Consider the following 20,362-nt stretch of genomic DNA (forward strand, 5'->3'; position numbering starts at 1 on the left):
AACTGCGGCCGGACATACGAACGGAACCTCTTAGATTCCCAACGACCGATCTGGCGAACAATCGACTCAGCCAGCCCACATCGGGCAGCCTCAGTGGCCGCCCCAATACGGAAGGAGTGCGACGAGTACTCCCGGTCGTCCAAACCCACAGTCCGCAGGCACCGTTGAAAACTGACACGAATTGCAACCTAGAGAGAAAAGAGCCCCCCGCATGCAGCCAGCAAGGCCCCCCCCCCTCCAGCCGCACCGCCCGAAAGGCCCTTACCGCCTCCACAGGGCACACTGCCGAGCCCGGCAAGGCAAACAGTATAATCACCACTCCCCTGCCCAGCTGGACAGGCTTGGACCTCCGCCACCGTATACTCACCCGATCAGCAGCCACCTGTACATCCTGATCCAACAGCCCCTCAGCAACCCGTTTAGACCGACACACCAACTCCCCAGTCCCAAACGCCCCATAAAACGCCAACGAAAAAGCCGCTGTGAACAGGATGGCCTTGTAAGCGGAAGAACAAACTTCCACAAGCCGGGAACAAATCGCATCATACTTCACCAGCCTGCGCGCATCCCGACCTTTCCATACCCCTTCAAGGTTTGCCGCACCCAAAAATCCGCATTCCGGCTCTCCCCACAGCTTAAACAAAAATGCCAACCCCGCCAATTTCCGATCAATCGACGCAGGTGCCAATCCCATCTCAATGTTCCGTGCCACCCAATACAGCACCAACCAGCGCTGGTCGGAGCCCCGACCAACCGCTCCAACCCAACCATTCTGACCACCCTAGAATAGGCCGCCCACGTGGACTCACTCAAAGACCCCTGAATCCAACCTGCGGCGACTACAAGGGCATCCCCCACATCCACCCAGGGCAAGACGCCCTCGACTCCTCCGTTCTCGGCGCCAGATCCCGGAACTCGTCCCACTGAAAACGAGAGAGCGAGTTAGCCAAAGAATTCTCCACCCCAGGTATGTGCACTACCGAAACGTAAACATTGAGCCATAAGCACCGAAACACCAGCTGCCGTAGCAGCCAAATGGTTGAGGACCTGAACCACTCCCATGCCGTCTCAACTAATGCGCAACTTCATATTACGGAACTCCTCCCCCCACAGCTCCAATGCCAACACCACCGGGAATAGTTCACGCAGAACCAGGTTGCCCAACAACCCCGCCACCTCTCAAGATTGCGGCCAAGGGTCAGCACTCCACCGTCCCCGAAAATACGCCCCATAACCCGCCGACCCAGCCGCGGCAGCGACCAATTCCACATCGAAATTGCTCACTGGCCCCGACATCCACATGTCCCGCCCGTTACAAGAGGCTAGGAATTCAAGCCACGCCCGCAAGTCTTCCCTGTGTTCCTTCCCGCAGACGCACAAAATGGTTAGGCCCATTCACCCCGGCCGAGGCTGCCGACAGCCGTCTGCAGAACACCCGCCCCCATAGGGATGATCCGGCAAGCAAAATTTAGCTAGCCCAACAGAGACTGCAGGGCCCTCAACCGGACCTTCTACTATCCTTGCATCTCCGCCAATTCCATTTTCAGATCAAGTAATTCATTCTCGGGCAATCGACACTCCATTGCCCTCGAATCGATCACTATCCCCAAAAAACTCAAGTCCGTAACTGGTCCCTCTGTTTTATCCCCCGCCAACGGTACCCCGAACTTACCTGCAATGTGCTGCAACGTAGACAGAAAAATCGCACCCACACTGGAGGCAGGCGGGGCCCACGCACAGAAAGTCGTCCAAATAGTGGATGACCGACTCCAGGCCCGAAACGTCACTCACCACCCACTCCAAAATGAGCTAAACGCCTCAAAGTAGGCGCAGGAAATGGAACAACCCATGGGCAGGCACTCATATAGAACTGGCCCCGCCAATGGCACCCCACATCTGCCTTGGCCATAAGAGCCCCCCATCCAGAAAGCCTGACCCACCTCACCGCCGCATCAAAAGACGTGTATGAGACCGTACACGCATCAGGGCCGATGAAGTCATTGACCGACCCCCCTTTAGGAAAGGACAAGTGATGAATCAAGCGAAATTTCCCAGGCTCTTTCTCAGGAACTACACCCAGCGGGGACACCACCAGGTCGCCCCACGGTTGCACTTCGAAAGGCCCACCCATCCGGCCCAACGCCACTTCCTTGCCCAAGTTTTCGCCTACCACCCCCCGGGTGTACCAAAGCCGATCGCAAGCTCCGGGCCACTGGGGGCACCTCCGCCAATGAACAAGGAATCCTGAAACCGTCCCGAAAACTCCAAAATCAACCCCCGCGCCGCCTCACCATCCGGATACTTACTTAGGAAAGGAAGTATCCTTTCCAGGGTTACCGGCGTCATCCCTTTCGTGAGCCGGAACGCTTTCCTTTCCTGAAACAGCGGGACAGTGCGAGGGCGCCGCCGCAGCCGGAGCACTCGTGCTTAAATCGGCACGCTCTCCCGAATTTACAAGCCCCCCGTTAAAGGGCCAGCACACACCCCACTTTTTCCCGGCCGGCAGTCCTGAGGACAACACACTCCCGCCCCCCCTGAAGAAACGGAGCAGGAGTCCGAGCCGCAGACATAAGCCTCATCCAGAGGCTGATGTCCTTGTGGTCCCAGCGTAGTTCCGGCCGCACCGCTTACCGCTGCCTGGACTGTTCGTCATAACGCAGCCATGCCACCCCCCCCATACACCCGATAAGCCTCTCCAGTCGCGTCCATACAGCAGAACAACGCCGAGCAATGCTCGGGGTTCTTCTCCCCAATCACGCTAGCTAAGCCAGCGAACGCCTGAAGCCAATTGGAGAAAGTGCGCAGAATCAGCCGATACCTACGCTGCTCCTCGTCGTCCTTTTGGAACTGTCCGGCTTGACCCTATCCAAGTTGAACTTCTCAAGGGGGAGCAAAGAGAAAATCTCCACATACTCACCCATGCCAATATTCTCCCGCACCTCCTGCTTCAGGCACGCCCCCACCGGGCCCTCGAATCAACATATACTTCGCACCGGGCAGCATCCGCAATCCTGACCACATCGGTCCACGCCCCAGGTTCCGTGACCACTGGGGGGACCCCCGTGCCCCCAGGCCCCATGTCTACCACCTCCCCAGAAGCCGCAACGGTTGGGGGGTCCACCACCGGCGTGGCCCCGGACCCCCCTCCCCCCGACCCTGGGCCCGCAGCCATCCAGGGACCCACTTGCGGCGCCCCCGAACCCCCGGCAAACTTACCCACCAGGGCCCGCAGCCCCTCCAAGAAGGTCCTGCAGCTGTCCGTGGGCCCCCCCAGGGCGACATGCCCCACCCCCGCCGACCGGCCCTCTGCCCCCATTCCCTTGCCGTTCTGGGATACCGGGTCCCCCAACAAATCCCCCAAGGCTTCCGTCAGAACCAAAAGATCACGTGACTTACCTGGCCGCACCGGGGCCTTGCCGACAGTCATGGTTTCGTGCGCTGCATGTGAAAATTCCTCCTCCTGCGACAGCTCACCCTCGGACTTGTCCTCCGCGGTGCGCGCTGGGGGCGCCGCCATCCCCCTGGGCGAATCGCAGACCTCCTGGTCAGCACGTTCAGGCGCCTCCCGCAGTGCCTGTGGCCCCCGACCACCCCCGGCATGCTGGTGTCCAAGACCAGCCCTGCCAGGCACCTCGGTGGCTCCCTTCATCCCACCCGCCCCATCCCGGGAGCTGCGACCCCCCCCCCCCCCGTGCCAACCCTGCCCCCCCACCGCGCGTGTCCCCATGCTGGAACCCCCAGTCCGAGGATCCCCCCCTTCCGCTGCACCCCCAAGGCGGCTGGACCCAGAGCCCCCCGCCCGTTCCCCCCCCCCCGTTCCCGGGTGCCGGCCCGACCCGGAGCCGGCGCCATTTTGCCGCGAGGCCCCGCCCCCCTCCGGTCGGCGGCGCAATGACCACCCGGACCAGGGAGAGCCAGGCACCTTCCTCTTCGCCGGGGGGACCGAGCGGTCGGCCCCCGGGCTCCGACAGTCACGAGGTGGACGAGGTGTAGGCCCTGGGGAAAAAACGCGCCGGAGGCCGAGACCTCCGCGCACGCAGCGGCGCCTCACCTGCATCACCGACATCCTCCGCAGCGTCCTCCAGGTCCCCGCTCGGTCCCGCAGCCACTCCGCTCCGCACGCCTCCGCCGCCCGTCTCAGCCTCTTGAAAATCACATCCAGGTCGGCCATTACAGAGGAGCAGAGAAAAACTGCCTCCTCTGTGTCACGCTGGGATCCGAATGATCCCCTAAAGCCACACCCCTCCCTTTTATATGACCCCTCCCCTACACTGAACCTGCTTCCTGCAAACCTTTTTCCTCAGCTCCACCCATAAAGCTTAACCCTCTGTGTCCCTCATCCACACTGTCATGTCCAGCACTCCTTATATCATTGCATTCTTAATCCGTGCTTCTCTTTACAGACAGGGCAGGCCTCTTTTAGTGAAAAGTCCAGTGTCCAGGTACATTTCTATGGTTACTGATCCCAGCACCACCTCTTCAAGCACTGCTAGCCCACCTGGCTGCAGCTGCCCCTTTTACTAGCCCACCTCGCTACTTCCCACAGTCCTCACAGACTGTCTCACTCACCAGCCACCCAGCTGTCTTCTCCCTGGAGATCTCCTGGACATGCTAGCTGGCTTCTGTCTGCTGTCCTCACTCCCATGCCTTTGGACAGGACTCCTCCGTGTGTTTTGAGAGGATCCCTCCAGCACCCGTGCACACTTGTAAAACTATTGTTCAGAGAACTGAAGATATCCCCTTAATCTTTCAAAACACATGCAACAGGATCTCAAAAGACCACTCAGACAACAAGACTTCCTGTGAGTGATCAAGTCTACATCAGAGAGCCTTTTTACAGAAATGTCACTGAAACAACATTTCAGGTTACTGACAGCAACAAGACAGATCTTTCCATAGGAGGCCAGGAATTTACTAATGCCCAAATCCTGCCCATGCCCAAATCAGTTCATGGACTGTGGGATTAGCAACTTTACTGTCTGTTTTAGTAGATATTACTGAGTTGCTCACAGTGAACCACCTGCAACTTCATGCTAGTCCTGTCATTGCCATAATTACACCTGGCACCTGCAAAATGGTAATGTTGCTTCACATAGTGAGAGTCCTTACTGCAAAGAAGACTTGATCTAACCTGCAGTTCCGTTGCAAATCTATCCACTGTGAACTAAGCTGACAATGCTTTCAGATAGAACAACACATCTGGAATCTAGCTAGCAGTCAGAAGCTTACAAAATTCCATCCAAGTCTTCTACCCGAGTCTTAAAAAAATAACTTCTCTGAACTGGTCAGAAGCAGAGCTCCATGAGGACAGAATCATCTGGAGTTTCTTCAGATAAACAAGAAGATTTTTTCTACTTCAACCTCAAAGTGGTTAGGCATGCTTTGGCACCCATGGAATAGTGACTTAACCACTTCAGCCCCGGACCATTTTGCTGGTCAAAGACCAGACCACTTTTTGCGATTCGGCACTGCGTCGCTTTAACTAACAATTGCATGGTCGTACAACGTGACTTCCAAACAAAATTGACATCCTTTTTTCCCCACAAATAGAGCTTTCTTTTGGTGGTATTTGATCACCCCTGCGTTTTTTTTTTTTTCCCTATAAACAATAATAGAGCGACAATTTTGAAAAAAACGCATTATTTTTTACTTTTTGTTATAATAAATATCCCCCACAAATATATAAAAAAAATATTTTTTCCCACAGTTTAGGCCGATACATATTCTTCTACATATTTTTGGTAAAAAAAAACGCAATAAGCGATTATTGATTGGTTTGCGCAAAAGTTATAGCATTTACAAAATAAGGGATAGTTTTATGGCATTTTTATTAAATTTTTTTTCTTTAGTAGTAATGGTGGTGATCAGCGATTTTTATTGTGACTGCGACATTATGGCGGACACATCGAACATTTATGACACATTTTTGGGACCATTGTCATTTATACAGCAATCACTGCTGTGTCCTGTGTAAATGACACTGGCAGTGAAGGGGTTAACCAGTGGGTGGCAGTGTAGGGGTTAAGTGTTCCTAGAGGTGTGTTAATAATTGTTGGGGGCTGGGCTTTAATTTAGTGAACACTGATCTCTGCTCCAATCACATGGAGCAGAGATCAGCGTCACTAGTTGCTAGGCAGAACGGGGAAATGCTGTTTACAATGGCATTTCCTCGTTCAGCCGACCCGTGAGACGATTCCGGGTATGCCCGCGGCGATCGAGTCTGCGGGACCCGCGACCAGACTCACGGGGGTCCCGACCAGCACGTGAGCCCGCCGCCGGCGGTGCGCTCGCGATGGCAGGGCAGCATTAAAGATTGGACGTACCTGTATGCCAATATGCCTGCCTGTGCCATTCTGCCGACGTACATCGGCGTGCGCTGGTCAGGAACTGGTTAAAGTGGAATTCCACCCAAAAAATAAAAAATTATTAATTAATGTGCATAAAAAAACCTCTGGAGAAAATGATTTTTTTTTTACTCAGCTATTAATGCCTGTTGTGAGGGGGTCCCTCATAACCTGCCTCCTTAAGCGCCTGGGCTCCTGATGTCACTTCCCTCGGCGCAGGAAGGGAGATCAGCTCTGTCCCCTCCCTCTAGGCAATCATCTGAGACATGTCATTGGTCCCAGATGATTGCTCAGACAGTCATGGTGTGTGGATCGCGCATGCACAGTGAGTGCCCGGCTGTGAAGCCACAGCCGGGCACCCACGGTTACAATGCTGGTGCCACCGAGCGGAGGGGGAGAAGAGGGGGGCTTCGATCCTCCGCATCGCTTTTTTTTAAGTGGAACTCTGCTTTATTGTATTTGTATTTCTCCTGTGGAGTGCAGTTCGTTCTGCATTCCTGTGACCCATTTTCAGCTGACAGCGGGATGAAGCCCGCTGTCGTCTGACGTCACAGAGCTAGTCCAGGCTAGGGAAAGATTGCGACCATATGGTTGGGATCCGCACCAGCATTCTGCTCTCGGAGCACTGAGAACCGAGCGTTCAGCGGTGTTTGTTTGATTGCTCGGTTCTCAGTTTTAGAGCTGGCAGGGGACAGAAGCAGTATCAGACCAATGCTGCATCCAGCAAGGTAAGTATGATTAGAAAAAAAAAAACTTCTCTCTTAACCACTACAGATCCGCGCTATTGCCAAATGACGGCATTAGCGCGGACCTACATTTCCGGGACTACGTCTATTGACGTCGTCCCGGATACGAGCGGCCTGCGCGACCCCTGAGGGGCGCGCGCGGCGCGCTCTGTGATCGGCGAGTCCGTGAGACTCGCCTGATCACCGATCCGTGCAAGGGGTCGATCCCGACCCCTTATCACGTGATCAGCTGTCAGCCAATGACAGCTGATCATGTGATAGAACGGAGTCGGTAATCGGCTATTATTCCTCCTCGCGCTGACAGCGCGAGGAGAGAAAAAAAAAGCCGATCACCGGCGGCCGTGATCGGGACATCAGTCCCGATCACGGCCAGCAATACAGCTGACCACCTGCCCCCTGCCAGTGCCCACCTGCCCACCGCCGTGCCATCCTGAATAAAAGTAAGTGCCCCCCATCAGTGCCCCCCATCAGTGCCCCCCATCAGTGCCCATAGTGCCCACAGTGCCACCTACAGTGCCACCCACAATGCCACCCACAGTGCCATCCAGCAGTGCCACCAACAGTGCCACCCACAGTGCCCACAATCTGCCTCAAAGGTGCTGCGACCCAGTGCCGCCCATCAGTGCCCAGCAGTGCCGCCCATCAGTGCCCAGCAGTGCCGCCCATCAGTGCCCAGCAGTGCCACCTATCAGAGCCACCTATCAGTGCCACCTATCAGTGCCCATCAGTCCCATCTATCAGTGGTACCTATCAGTGCCCATCCGTGCCACCCATCCATGCCACTTATCCGTGCCACCCATCCATGCCATCTTATCTGTGCCCATCTTTGCCCATCAGTGCCGCCTTATCTGTGCCCATCGGTGCCGCCTTATCTGTGCCTATTAGTGCCGCCTTAACTATGCCTATCAGTGCCCACCAGTGCAGCCTATCAGTGCCCACCAATGCAGCCCATCAGTGCCCACCAATGCAGCCCATCAGTGCCCACCAATGCAGCCATCAGTGCTGCCTAATCAGCGCACTTCAATGAAGGAGAAAAATGACCCGTTTGCAAAATTTTATAACAAACTATTAAAACATGATTTTTTTTTTTTGCATCTTTTTTTGTTTGTTTAGCAAAAAATAAAACTCCGAGCTGTAACTAAATACCACCAAAAGAAAGCTCTATTTGTGGGAAAAAAATGATAAAAATTTCATTTGGGTACAGTGTTGTATGCCCACGCAATTGTCATTCAAAGTGCATCAGCGCTGAAAGCTGAAAATTGGTCTGGGACTGAGGGGGGTTTAAGTGCCCAGTAAGCAAGTGGTTAAAGGATTGTTTTAGATATCAGGAGGACTGCAACCTCAAGATAATCCCAGGTTTCACTAATGTTTCACTAGATGTTTTTGGACTTGTGTGTGTGCATATACAGAAGTTGGACAAAATTATGGAAACAAGTATGGTAAAAAAAATAAATAAAATCTTTACCTAATATACAGTTGGACTGTCTTTGGCATCCAAGACAACCTGATGGTGGATAATGGCACCTGATACCTCTGCTGCTGACAGTTATAACATGCTTAGGAGGAGGTAATGTGGACACAAACACATACATAAATTCTTTCATGTGTACCTTTTATTTTTTATTTTTAAATGCTATTCAGATTGTTACCTATGTTGATATGTGTAGTGCATTTCATTTTACCTACATAAAGAATAAATTACTGTCACGTACCATGGCGCCAAGGGATTGCATCAACAAATGTATCTTACCAAAGATATTGAATTTATTTGTAACTCTTAATCTTCCTGCAGTGACAAAATGTAGGAAAACTGCTTTTACCACCTTCAGTGAACTTATAAATACCATTGTGAAAAAAAAAAAATTTTCTCAGTTATAATTAGATATTTTCTAATACATATATACCATGCTACATCATAGCCTGCTCTTACGGCTTAAAATTGGGTGACAAAACTGTAAAAGCTGCAAGCAGAAGCAATACACACAAACCCATTACTCCAGAGCATGGGAGAATGACCTGTTTTATTGTGGTTCATCAAAGATAAAAAATCAATTTAAAATGCTAAGCATTAATGACAATATGCAGTGTAGGTATTTACATTTATTTAATCATATTCCATCCTGATAGTTCTTTAAATAAGCTGGCATGAATGCATTTTGTCAGTAGTACTGAAAATGTATATTACTGCATAGTTAGGATATTTCCTTCCATACAATCTTGTCTAGTAATCTTATTGTGTTTTTAAAAAAACATTTTAATATTTTTATATTTGTTATATTCGGTTCCAATGTTTTTAAATAATATTTTATTTCTTTCATAATGTTACATATACTGTAAATGGTGCATATTTATAACTTGCGGTCTGCAGATGAGGAAGGGAGTAGGAACATGGCCACCAAAGCATCATGATTATTAATACTATGTTTTAATTGCAGCATATCAAAATACAAAGACAAAGTTGATGAATATGATTTCCTTTCTCTTTGTAGAGCCACCTACAGTAGATTTTGATTCTGCAGGAGCAGTGCACAAAGTAGATTTTGATTCTGCAGGAGCAATTCACAATGCAAAGTTAATGTTAGGCTTTCTTAGTAGAAAGTCCAGCTTTCACTGCAAACACGTCATGTCACGTCGAGTCATGTGAGCATTATGCTGTAAGTATAATATAAGCATGCATGGATGTCCTCCCGTATTTGCGCTCCCCCTGCGGCACGTGTGCGGCGCATGTTGTGACTGCAGAGTCTTTAGGACTCGAGTGATCACAGATGGAGGTAAAGGACCAATTACAATGGCCCTTTACCACGTGTTTCGCTGTCAGCCAATGACAGCTGATCACAGGATGTAAACAGAAGTCGGCTACCGGCCTTTTTCTCCTCACGCTGACCTATCAGTGGCCATCAGTGCAGCCTCATCATTGCCCACCAGTGCCAACTATCACTGCCCATCAGTGCTGCCTTATCAGTGCCTATCAGTGCCCATATGTGCAGCCTATTAGTTCCTATCAGTGAAGCCGTATCAGCGTATATCAGTGAAGGAGAAAAATTACCTGTTTGCAAAATTTTATAACAAACTATGACAAATGTTTTTTTTTTTTTTGTCTGTTTAGCAGAAAATAAAAAATCCAGTGATGATTACCACCAAAAGAAAGCTCTATTTGTGTGAAAAAAATTATAAAAAATGTCACATAGGTACAGTGTTGCATGACCACACAATTGTCATTCAAAGTGTGCCAGCGCTGAAAGCTGAAAATTGGCCTGGGTAGGAATGGGGTAAAAGTGCCAAGTAGACAAGTGGTTAAAAAAGGCCTGGATTCTTTCCTAAATGCACATAATGTAGCTGGATACTAAAATTTTATAGGTAAAGTTGATCCAGGGAATATCTAATTGCCTCTTGGGGGGTGGGGGGGTCAGAAAGAGTTTATTTCCCCGCTAGAGCAAATTGGATCATGCTTTATTGAGGGGGGGGGGGGGGTTGCCTTCCTTTGAATGAACTGTGAGTATAGGATAGTGCATATGGAGGTTTTCTATTTGTGTGTGTGTTTGTTTTTTTATATATATATATATGTTGGTTGAACTGGATGGACTAGTGTATTTTTTCTGTTTCAATATTTTTATTGAAAAGTTGAATAAACAGGAATAAACAAGAGACTACAATCTGCTCCTTGTGCGCTCTTTGCAGGGGCTACAAAGCATGAATGTAAAACCAAGGGGCCAGCCATCACATTATACTTATAATAAACAGAAGAAAAAAGAGGGAATATGAGTAGGGGATGGTATCGAGACTGGTTCCAGAACCAGGCAACTCGTTCCCTCGTCGTTTCCGGAGGGCAGGCCCTTCTTCCACCACCCCCTCCTACGGGGGGCAGCAGAATTCGTTAGCAATGGGAGAGATTACAAAGAAAAGTGAAGAAAAATAGGGAACAAAAGAAGAAAAGATAGAGAGACAAGAAGGGGAAGGAAGGGGGGGGGGGACGTTCGGGTGTGGGTGCCTCGCCAAGAGGAGTCAGACCAAGCCCAGGCATGCAGCTTGGAGCGCGGGGAACTCATAGGAGATCCACGGCTCCCAGATTTTTAGAAATTTAGCATGAGAATCATGAACAATACTGGACATACGTTCCTGAAGTAACATTGCAGTCATGCGGGTTTTAACACCTTGAAAATCTACCCGTTGGGACTTCCAGGCTTGGGCAATGGTCCGCTTGGCCGCTATAAATAGATAAGTAGCCAACTTCTGTTGAGGGCCCCGCAAACCAGGTACCGGGCAATGTAGGAGAGCTAGCTTAGCATCCCTTCGGATGGTTAGATGGAAAAGTGTCTGCAGCAAACCAAAAATCCTAGACCAGAACCCCACCAGCCTTGGACAAGCCCACCATGTATGCATAACATCACCTCGCTGTCCACAGTTGCGGAAGCACCTGTCCGTACTCCTAGGGAAAGCCCGAGCTGTGCGGGGGACTAGTGTATTTTTTCAACCAGATTAACTATATAAACTGTAATATGTTTACATTTGTGTTTCCCCTGAGCTTAGTGAATAAAGTGAAGCTGTACTGACTTCCATTATCAAATCATGTGCAAGCATACTGCTGTTTTTTGGGGTTTTTTTTCCTTTCATATGATTGGGTATTGTTTTGCAAAATTAATTTTCACCACTCTAAGAATAATTTCCTTGTAGGGTGCAACAGGACTGTTTGTATCAACTTCTTTTTCTACTTTGGTCCAGTTCACAGTCACTAACCAGCACAGTGAACACATGATGGTGGTTTATCCAAAGTTGCCCATAAGGGATAAGGTAAATAACCACCCACCACTTTGCCACTGATAAATATAGTGTAGTAGTAAAACAGTTAAAAAAATGCAAAAGGCCAGTTTTTTCTCAGCTCTACAATACTATACAAGTTGACTGACATATTAGGACTTATTGTTTTTTTTCTATAAACAACCCCTGTTTGACTTTTTCATAACCACTCATCCCCTACTGATTATGCACTCTATTTTTTTTAAATATAATGTTTTCAACATTCTCTTTAACAGTGGCTAAAATGTTTCTAAAAATGTAATAAAAGAAAAAGAGTGTTCAGCTGGTCGGTGGAAAGTGCTGCCCACTTAGTATGGAAGTGAACTGCTAAGGGGTCTAAAAATCTCAAGCATCCAATTACCATTAATTAGCTGCATTTGCGGCAAATCCTGGTTGGCATAAATGTATCTGGTACTTTCTAAGATGGATCTATTTCCCTTTTCCAGGCACAGTGCTGCAAACAACACATACAATTGTGTTAATGAGCTTCTATGGAGCAGCAGGGAGTTGGCTATTGCAGAACACTGAAGTAGTCCCATAAAAATGGTGGGAGTTGGGTAGTTTACATTGCTGAAGCATAAAACATCAGGTACTAAACATGGAAATACAGAACTCACAAAGAGACAGTGCAAAGCTCATTGGAATGGACAGTCACATAAAAGGATAACTGTTAATGTCATAAAGCTAAAGCTTCCTTATAACCACATAATTAAGTTAATGTCTCTTTGACCTAGACTTAAAATGAAGCTATGACCAGGATATCGGCAGTGATATATTTACATATTGGCAACAAGCAGGACATTGGCAATACATCAATCCCAATCTGATCTCTGTAACTGCAGGCACTGCAGTGCAACTCATCATCAGCATTTATAACAGAGGCACTGTAACTTACAGATACTAAGCTCACCCAGCTCCCTCCTCCCAGCAGTGACTTAAGCCTAGTACACATGGGCTGAATGTTGGGCGACATTGGCTGGCCCACAGCCAGTGCCATTGCTGACCTCTTCTTCTAAAAATGCTCACTTTGGTTGATTTACTAAAGGTAAATATTCTGTTCACTTTGCACTGGCAGTTACTCTATGCAAGGGAATTATTGTATGAGCTTAGTGAATTACAGGAAGCTCTAATGACTTCCATCATCCAATCAGTGGCGGCTGGTGCTCAAAATATTTGGGGGTGGGGTGAGCAAACAAACTGAAAAATACTGACCCCCCCATCAATTGCAGCCTCACTGTGCCCATCAAACGCAACCACGTGTACCCATCGTATACAGCCACTTCTGCCCATCAATTGCAGCCATTGTGCCCATCAAACGCAGCCACTCTTCCCATCATGTGCAGCCATTGTGTCCATCAAACGCAGTCCCTTGTGTCCACCATATGCAGGCACTTTTGTAAATCAACCCCTTAGAGTTACCGATCTTTAAAAAGTAGACAAATAACAATGTCTGACTTTTCTGTGACTCTCTTGATTTGCATTAATGTTCCAGTTCAGTGATAAGGAAATTATTAACACAAGAAACAGCTAGACACCCAGCATCCAGAACTTGAAAGAGGTGGCCTTATTCCTTATTACTTCTCTAATATAATCATTTTGTATATAGTTAGCATTATTTTGTTCTCCTTGTGTTTTGTTGGAGTTTCCTTTGGGTTTTTAAAAAACTGGCAAGTTAAAATATATTTAAATCCTTACAATAAAACTGAATGCTGTCCATGATATCTGTTTTATGTGCACAGTTGCACTAACATTCAACATTGTTTTTCAGGACAAGCTTTTGGGATGTTCCCTTCTTCATTTCTTCTTGAGTAGGAAAATGTTGGAGAAAACACACACAACAACCAAGGTTAAAGTGGTTGAAAACCCTTACAAACCACTTTGACCTACAGGTAAGCCTAGATTAAGGCTTACCTGTAGGTCCAAGCAATATCTCCTAAACCTATATGGTTTAGGAGATATTTGCCCGAAAACGGGCATGCATGCGCCGTAGACAGCGGCATGCATGCGCACTGAGCGTGGCATTTCCAAGAATGGAGCTGCCGCGCGTGTCGACTCCCGTGCGCATGTGCGGGAGTGACGTCATTGCGGCTTCGCCGAATGACAGTGGCGGAGCTGCGAGACCCCACCAACAAGATGGATGCGGCGGACTACAGGGGACAGCGGCGACTTCGCTGGCTCCTGTGTCAGGTAAGTGACACATAATGGGCTACTATGCGATGCATAGTAGTCCATTATGCTTTGCCTTTGCAGGGAATGAAAGAGGAAGTAAACTCATCAGGGTTTACTTCCTCTTTAATTTAGTCCATTATTTCTGACATCAAATACAATTGTCATTTGTAATTCAAAAGTTTTGCTTTCCTGAGAATTTTTAAGGTTCTTTAAAAACCCAAACACGTATATCTTCCATACAATCATCTAGTTTTGAGAAATGATGTCCCAACTGTGTACAGTAACCATTCCTTGTATGTTCTTTTATGGTGTGTCTGTGTTAATTCATTCTTTTTTGTAAATGCTGTCCTGTTTTGCCAATATAAAATCCTTGGTGGCATTTTTTCATTAAATGAGGTACAAAACATTACTTGGTTTTTTTTTGTTTTTTTTTTCCATCTCAGTCAGTTACTTTATTCTAGCGGATTCTAATCAACTTATCGCTCAGAAACCCGCTTGTTCTACTTAACATCATTGTGGCAATCTTTCTTTTATTTTATTCTTTAATTTTCAATTTCGTATTGATACAAACAGTACATCATTTTACTTATAAAAATCTCTTTTTTCTTTCATTAACTTCCGTTTCCCTCTCCCTCCCCCTCCCCTGACCCTAGGGCAGGAAAAAAAAAGGGAGAGGGGGAGGTCTGCCCCCCTCTCTCCCCCCTCTCAGTCACCCCCTTCTCTGTCCCCTTGTCCCTCGATTATCGCACGATAGTCCCCCCTCTCTAAGAATGTCAGCCATTGTTGCAATACCCCATGGCCTTCTCCCTCTATATCTTGTAATTTGTGTAGCAACTCTTCCATTATCCTAATTTGCTCCACCCTCTTCACCCACTCCGTTATTTTTGGGGTCTGAACAGATTTCCAATAACAAGGGATCAGCGCTTTGGCTGCGTTCAATAGGTGCGGGACTATCGTGCTTCTATATTGCGTTACTCCCAGCTCAGTGTCATGGAATAGGCACGTCCAAGGACTTTTCTTAACCACTACAGCCCCGGACCAATAAACACCTTAAGGACCAGAGGTCTTTTTCCAATTTCGCACTGCGCTGCTTTAACTGGTAATTGCGCGGTCATGCAATATTGCACCCAAACGAAATTTGCGTCCTTTTCTTCCCACAAATAGAGCTTTCTTTTGATGGTATTTGATTGCCTCTGCGATTTTTATTTTTTTGCGATATAAATGGAAAAAGAGCGAAAATTTTGAAAAAAAAAATATTTTCTTCTTTTTGTTATAAGAAAAATCGAATAAACTAAATTTTAGTCATACATTGAGGGCAAAATTTATTCAGCCACATGTCTTTAGTAAAAAAAATGTCAATAAGCGTATATTTTTTGGTTTGCGCAAAAGTTATAGCGTCTACAAACTAGAGTACATTTTCTGGAATTTACACAGCTTTTAATTTATGACTGCCTATCTCATTTCTTGAGGTGCTAAAATGGCAGGGCAGTACAAACCCCCCCCCAAATGACCCCATTTTGGAAAGTAGACACCCCAAGGAAATTGCTGATGGGTATGTTGAGCCCATTGAATATTTTTTTTTTGACCTAAGGGATTGAATAATGACAAAAAAAAAAAAATTTACAAAAAGTTGTCACTAAATGATATATTGCTCACACATGCCATGGTTATATGTGGAATTGCACCCCAAAATATATTCCCCTACTTCTCCTGAGTATGGGGATACCACATGTGTGGGACTTTTTGGGAGTCTAGTCGCGCACGGCACCCCGAAAACCAATCAGCACCTTCAGGATTTCTAAGGGTGCAAATTTTTGATTTCACTCCTCACTACCTATCACAGTTTCGAAGGCCATAAAATGCCAAAATAGCACAAAACCCCCCAAAATGACCCCATTTTGGAAAGTAGACACCCCAAGCTATTTACTGAGAGGCATGTTGAGTCCATGGAGTATTTTATATTTTGCCACAAGTTGCGGGAATATTACAAACTTTTTTTTTTTGCACAAAGTTGTCACTAAATGATATATTGCTCACACATGCTATGGGCATATGTGAAATGACACCCCAAAATACATTCTGCTGCTTCTCCTGAGTACAGGGATACCACATGTGTGGGACTTTTTGGGAGCCTAGCCGTGTACGGGACCCCGAAATCCAAGCACCGCCTTCAGGATTTCTAAGGGCATACATTTTTTATTTTACTCCTCACTACCTATCACTACCTATTACAGTTTTGAAGGCCATAAAATGCCAAGATGGCACAAAACCCCCCCAAATGACCCCATTTTGGAAAGTAGACACCCCAAGCTATTTGCTGAGGGCCATGTTGAGACCATTGAATATTTTTTTTTGTCCCAAGGGATTGAATAATGACAAAAAATAAAAATAATTTTATTTTTTTACAAAAAGTTGTCACTAAATGATATATTGCTCACACATGCCATGGTTATATGTGGAATTGCACCCCAAAATATATTCCGCTACTTCTCCCGAGTATGAGGATACCACATGTGTGGGACTTTTTGGGAGTCTAGTCGCACACTGCACCCCGAAAACCAATCACCACCTTCAGGATTTCTAAGGGTGCAAATTTTTGATTTCACTCCTCACTACCTATCACAGTTTCGAAGGCCATAAAATGCCAAAATAGCACAAAACCCCCCAAAATGACCCCATTTTGGAAAGTAGACACCCCAAGCTATTTACTGAGAGGCATGTTGAGTCCATGGAATATTTTATATTTTGCCACAAGTTGCGGGAATATTACAAACTTTTTTTTTTTGCACAAAGTTGTCACTAAATGATATATTGCTCACACATGCTATGGGCAGAAGTCAAATTACACCCCAAAATAAATTCTGCTGCTTCTCCCGAGTACGGGGATACTACATGTGGGGGACTTTTTTGGAGCCTAGCCATGTACGAGACCCCGAAAACCAAGCACTGCCTTCCAGATTTAAATATAAAATGCTACCAAAAAAACTGTTAGCGACCGTAGGGATCAGGCCTGACTCTGCGATCGCTGCAGTTATGTGTTTAGTGTTTTGTAAGTGACAGTGATCGATCGATACTGCACTTGGGTGGGCTGGGCAGAGGGGCAAAACGCAGGTGCCAGCAGGTATCTGGGCTGATCCCGCTAACAATGCGTTTTTTTGGAACCCTGAACTGCTGGGGACGCTAGTATAGATCTGATCAGATCAGATATTGATCTGTTCAGATTCTATACCACTACAGGAGGTTTATGCTTTGCGTGTGGGTGTTAGCGGTACTGGCACTAACCTAGCGCTGCCTGGGGCGACGCAGACCCTGACCCTAAAACCTAATTGATATCACCCGCGGGGTGATCAGGGGGTTAAACCTTTATTGGGTAATAAATGGTGGGTGCCCTGATGCTATAAAAAGCAAACTAACCAGAGTCACCCGTAACACTTATACGGTGATCAGTGGTGAAAGGGTTAACTAGGGGAAATCAGGGGGTTCAAATTTTTATTAGGTAGTATATGGGGGTCCCTGGCGCTATATAAAAACCTGATGGGGAACCTAAATAACTAACTGGCTAACCAGCGTCACCAGTGACACTTATACTGTGATCGCTGGTGAAAGGGTTAACTAGGGGCAATCAGGGGGTTAAAACCATTATTGGGTAGTATATGGGGGTACCTAACGCTATAAAAACCTGGCGGTGAACCTAAAAAAATAACTAGCTACCTAACGACACTAGTGACACTAATGCAGCGATCAGAAAAACGATCGCTTAGTGACACTGGCAAAAGGGGGTGAAAGGGTTAACTAGGGGCAATCAGGGGGTTAAAACCATTATTGGGTAGTATATCGGGGTACCTAGCGCTATAAAAACCTGGTGGTGAACCTAAAAAAAATAACTAGCTACCTAGCGACACTAGCGACACTAATGCAGCGATCAGAAAAATGATCGCTTAGTGACAGTGGCAAAAGGGGGTGAAAGGGTTAACTAGGGGCAATCAGGGGGTTAAAACCATTATTGGGTAGTATATCGGGGTACCTAGCGCTATAAAAACCTGGCGGTGAACCTAAAAAATAAAACTAGCTACCTAGCGACACTAGCGACACTGATGCAGCGATCAGAAAAATGATCGCTTAGTGACACTGGCAAAAGGGGGTGAAAGGGTTAACTAGGGGCAATCAGGGGGTTAAAACCATTATTGGGTAGTATATCGGGGTACCTAGCGCTATAAAAACCTGGCGGTGAACCTAAAAAAATAACTAGCTACCTAGCGACACTAGCGACACTGATGCAGCGATCAGAAAAATGATCGCTTAGTGACACTGGCAAAAGGGGGTGAAAGGGTTAACTAGGGGCAATTAGGGGGTTAAAACCATTATTGGGTAGTATATCGGGGTACCTAGCGCTATAAAAACCTGGCGGTGAACCTAAAAAAATAACTAGCTACCTAGCGACACTAGCGACACTAATGCAGCGATCAGAAAAATGATCGCTTAGTGACAGTGGCAAAAGGGGGTGAAAGGGTTAACTAGGGGCAATCAGGGGGTTAAAACCATTATTGGGTAGTATATCGGGGTACCTAGCGCTATAAAAACCTGGCGGTGAACCTAAAAAAATAACTAGCTACCTAGCGACACTAGCGACACTAATGCAGCGATCAGAAAAATGATCGCTTAGTGACAGTGGCAAAAGGGGGTGAAAGGGTTAACTAGGGGCAATCAGGGGGTTAAAACCATTATTGGGTAGTATATCGGGGTACCTAGAGCTATAAAAACCTGGCGGTGAACCTAAAAAATAAAACTAGCTACCTAGCGACACTAGCGACACTGATGCAGCGATCAGAAAAATGATCGCTTAGTGACACTGGCAAAAGGGGGTGAAAGGGTTAACTAGGGGCAATCAGGGGGTTAAAACCATTATTGGGTAGTATATCGGGGTACCTAGCGCTATAAAAACCTGGTGGTGAACCTAAAAAAATAACTAGCTACCTAGCGACACTAGCGACACTAATGCAGCGATCAGAAAAATGATCGCTTAGTGACAGTGGCAAAAGGGGGTGAAAGGGTTAACTAGGGGCAATCAGGGGGTTAAAACCATTATTGGGTAGTATATCGGGGTACCTAGAGCTATAAAAACCTGGCGGTGAACCTAAAAAATAAAACTAGCTACCTAGCGACACTAGCGACACTGATGCAGCGATCAGAAAAATGATCGCTTAGTGACACTGGCAAAAGGGGGTGAAAGGGTTAACTAGGGGCAATCAGGGGGTTAAAACCATTATTGGGTAGTATATCGGGGTACCTAGCGCTATAAAAACCTGGTGGTGAACCTAAAAAAATAACTAGCTACCTAGCGACACTAGCGACACTGATGCAGCGATCAGAAAAATGATCGCTTAGTGACACTGGCAAAAGGGGGTGAAAGGGTTAACTAGGGGCAATCAGGGGGTTAAAACCATTATTGGGTAGTATATCGGGGTACCTAGCGCTATAAAAACCTGGCGGTGAACCTAAAAAAATAACTAGCTACCTAGCGACACTAGCGACACTAATGCAGCGATCAGAAAAATGATCGCTTAGTGACAGTGGCAAAAGGGGGTGAAAGGGTTAACTAGGGGCAATCAGGGGGTTAAAACCATTATTGGGTAGTATATCGGGGTACCTAGCGATATAAAAACCTGGCTGTGAACCTAAAAAAATAACTAGCTACCTAGCGACAGTAGCGACACTGATGCAGCGATCAGAAAAATGATCGCTTAGTGACACTGGCAAAAGGGGGTGAAAGGGTTAACTAGGGGCAATCAGGGGGTTAAAACCATTATTGGGTAGTATATGGGGGTACCTAACGCTATAAAAACCTGGCGGTGAACCTAAAAAAATAACTAGCTACCTAACGACACTAGTGACACTAATGCAGCGATCAGAAAAACGATCGCTTAGTGACACTGGCAAAAGGGGGTGAAAGGGTTAACTAGGGGCAATCAGGGGGTTAAAACCATTATTGGGTAGTATATCGGGGTACCTAGCGCTATAAAAACCTGGCGGTGAACCTAAAAAAATAACTAGCTACCTAGCGACACTAGCGACACTAATGCAGCGATCAGAAAAATGATCGCTTAGTGACAGTGGCAAAAGGGGGTGAAAGGATTAACTAGGGGCAATCAGGGGGTTAAAACCATTATTGGGTAGTATATCGGGGTACCTAGAGCTATAAAAACCTGGCGGTGAACCTAAAAAATAAAACTAGCTACCTAGCGACACTAGCGACACTGATGCAGCGATCAGAAAAATGATCGCTTAGTGACACTGGCAAAAGGGGGTGAA

This window comes from Lithobates pipiens, unplaced genomic scaffold (genome assembly GCF_037356315.1).
Source record: "Lithobates pipiens isolate NorthernLeopardFrog02 unplaced genomic scaffold, aLitPip1_a1.2 Scaffold_13, whole genome shotgun sequence".
Lineage (NCBI taxonomy): Eukaryota > Metazoa > Chordata > Amphibia > Anura > Ranidae > Lithobates > Lithobates pipiens.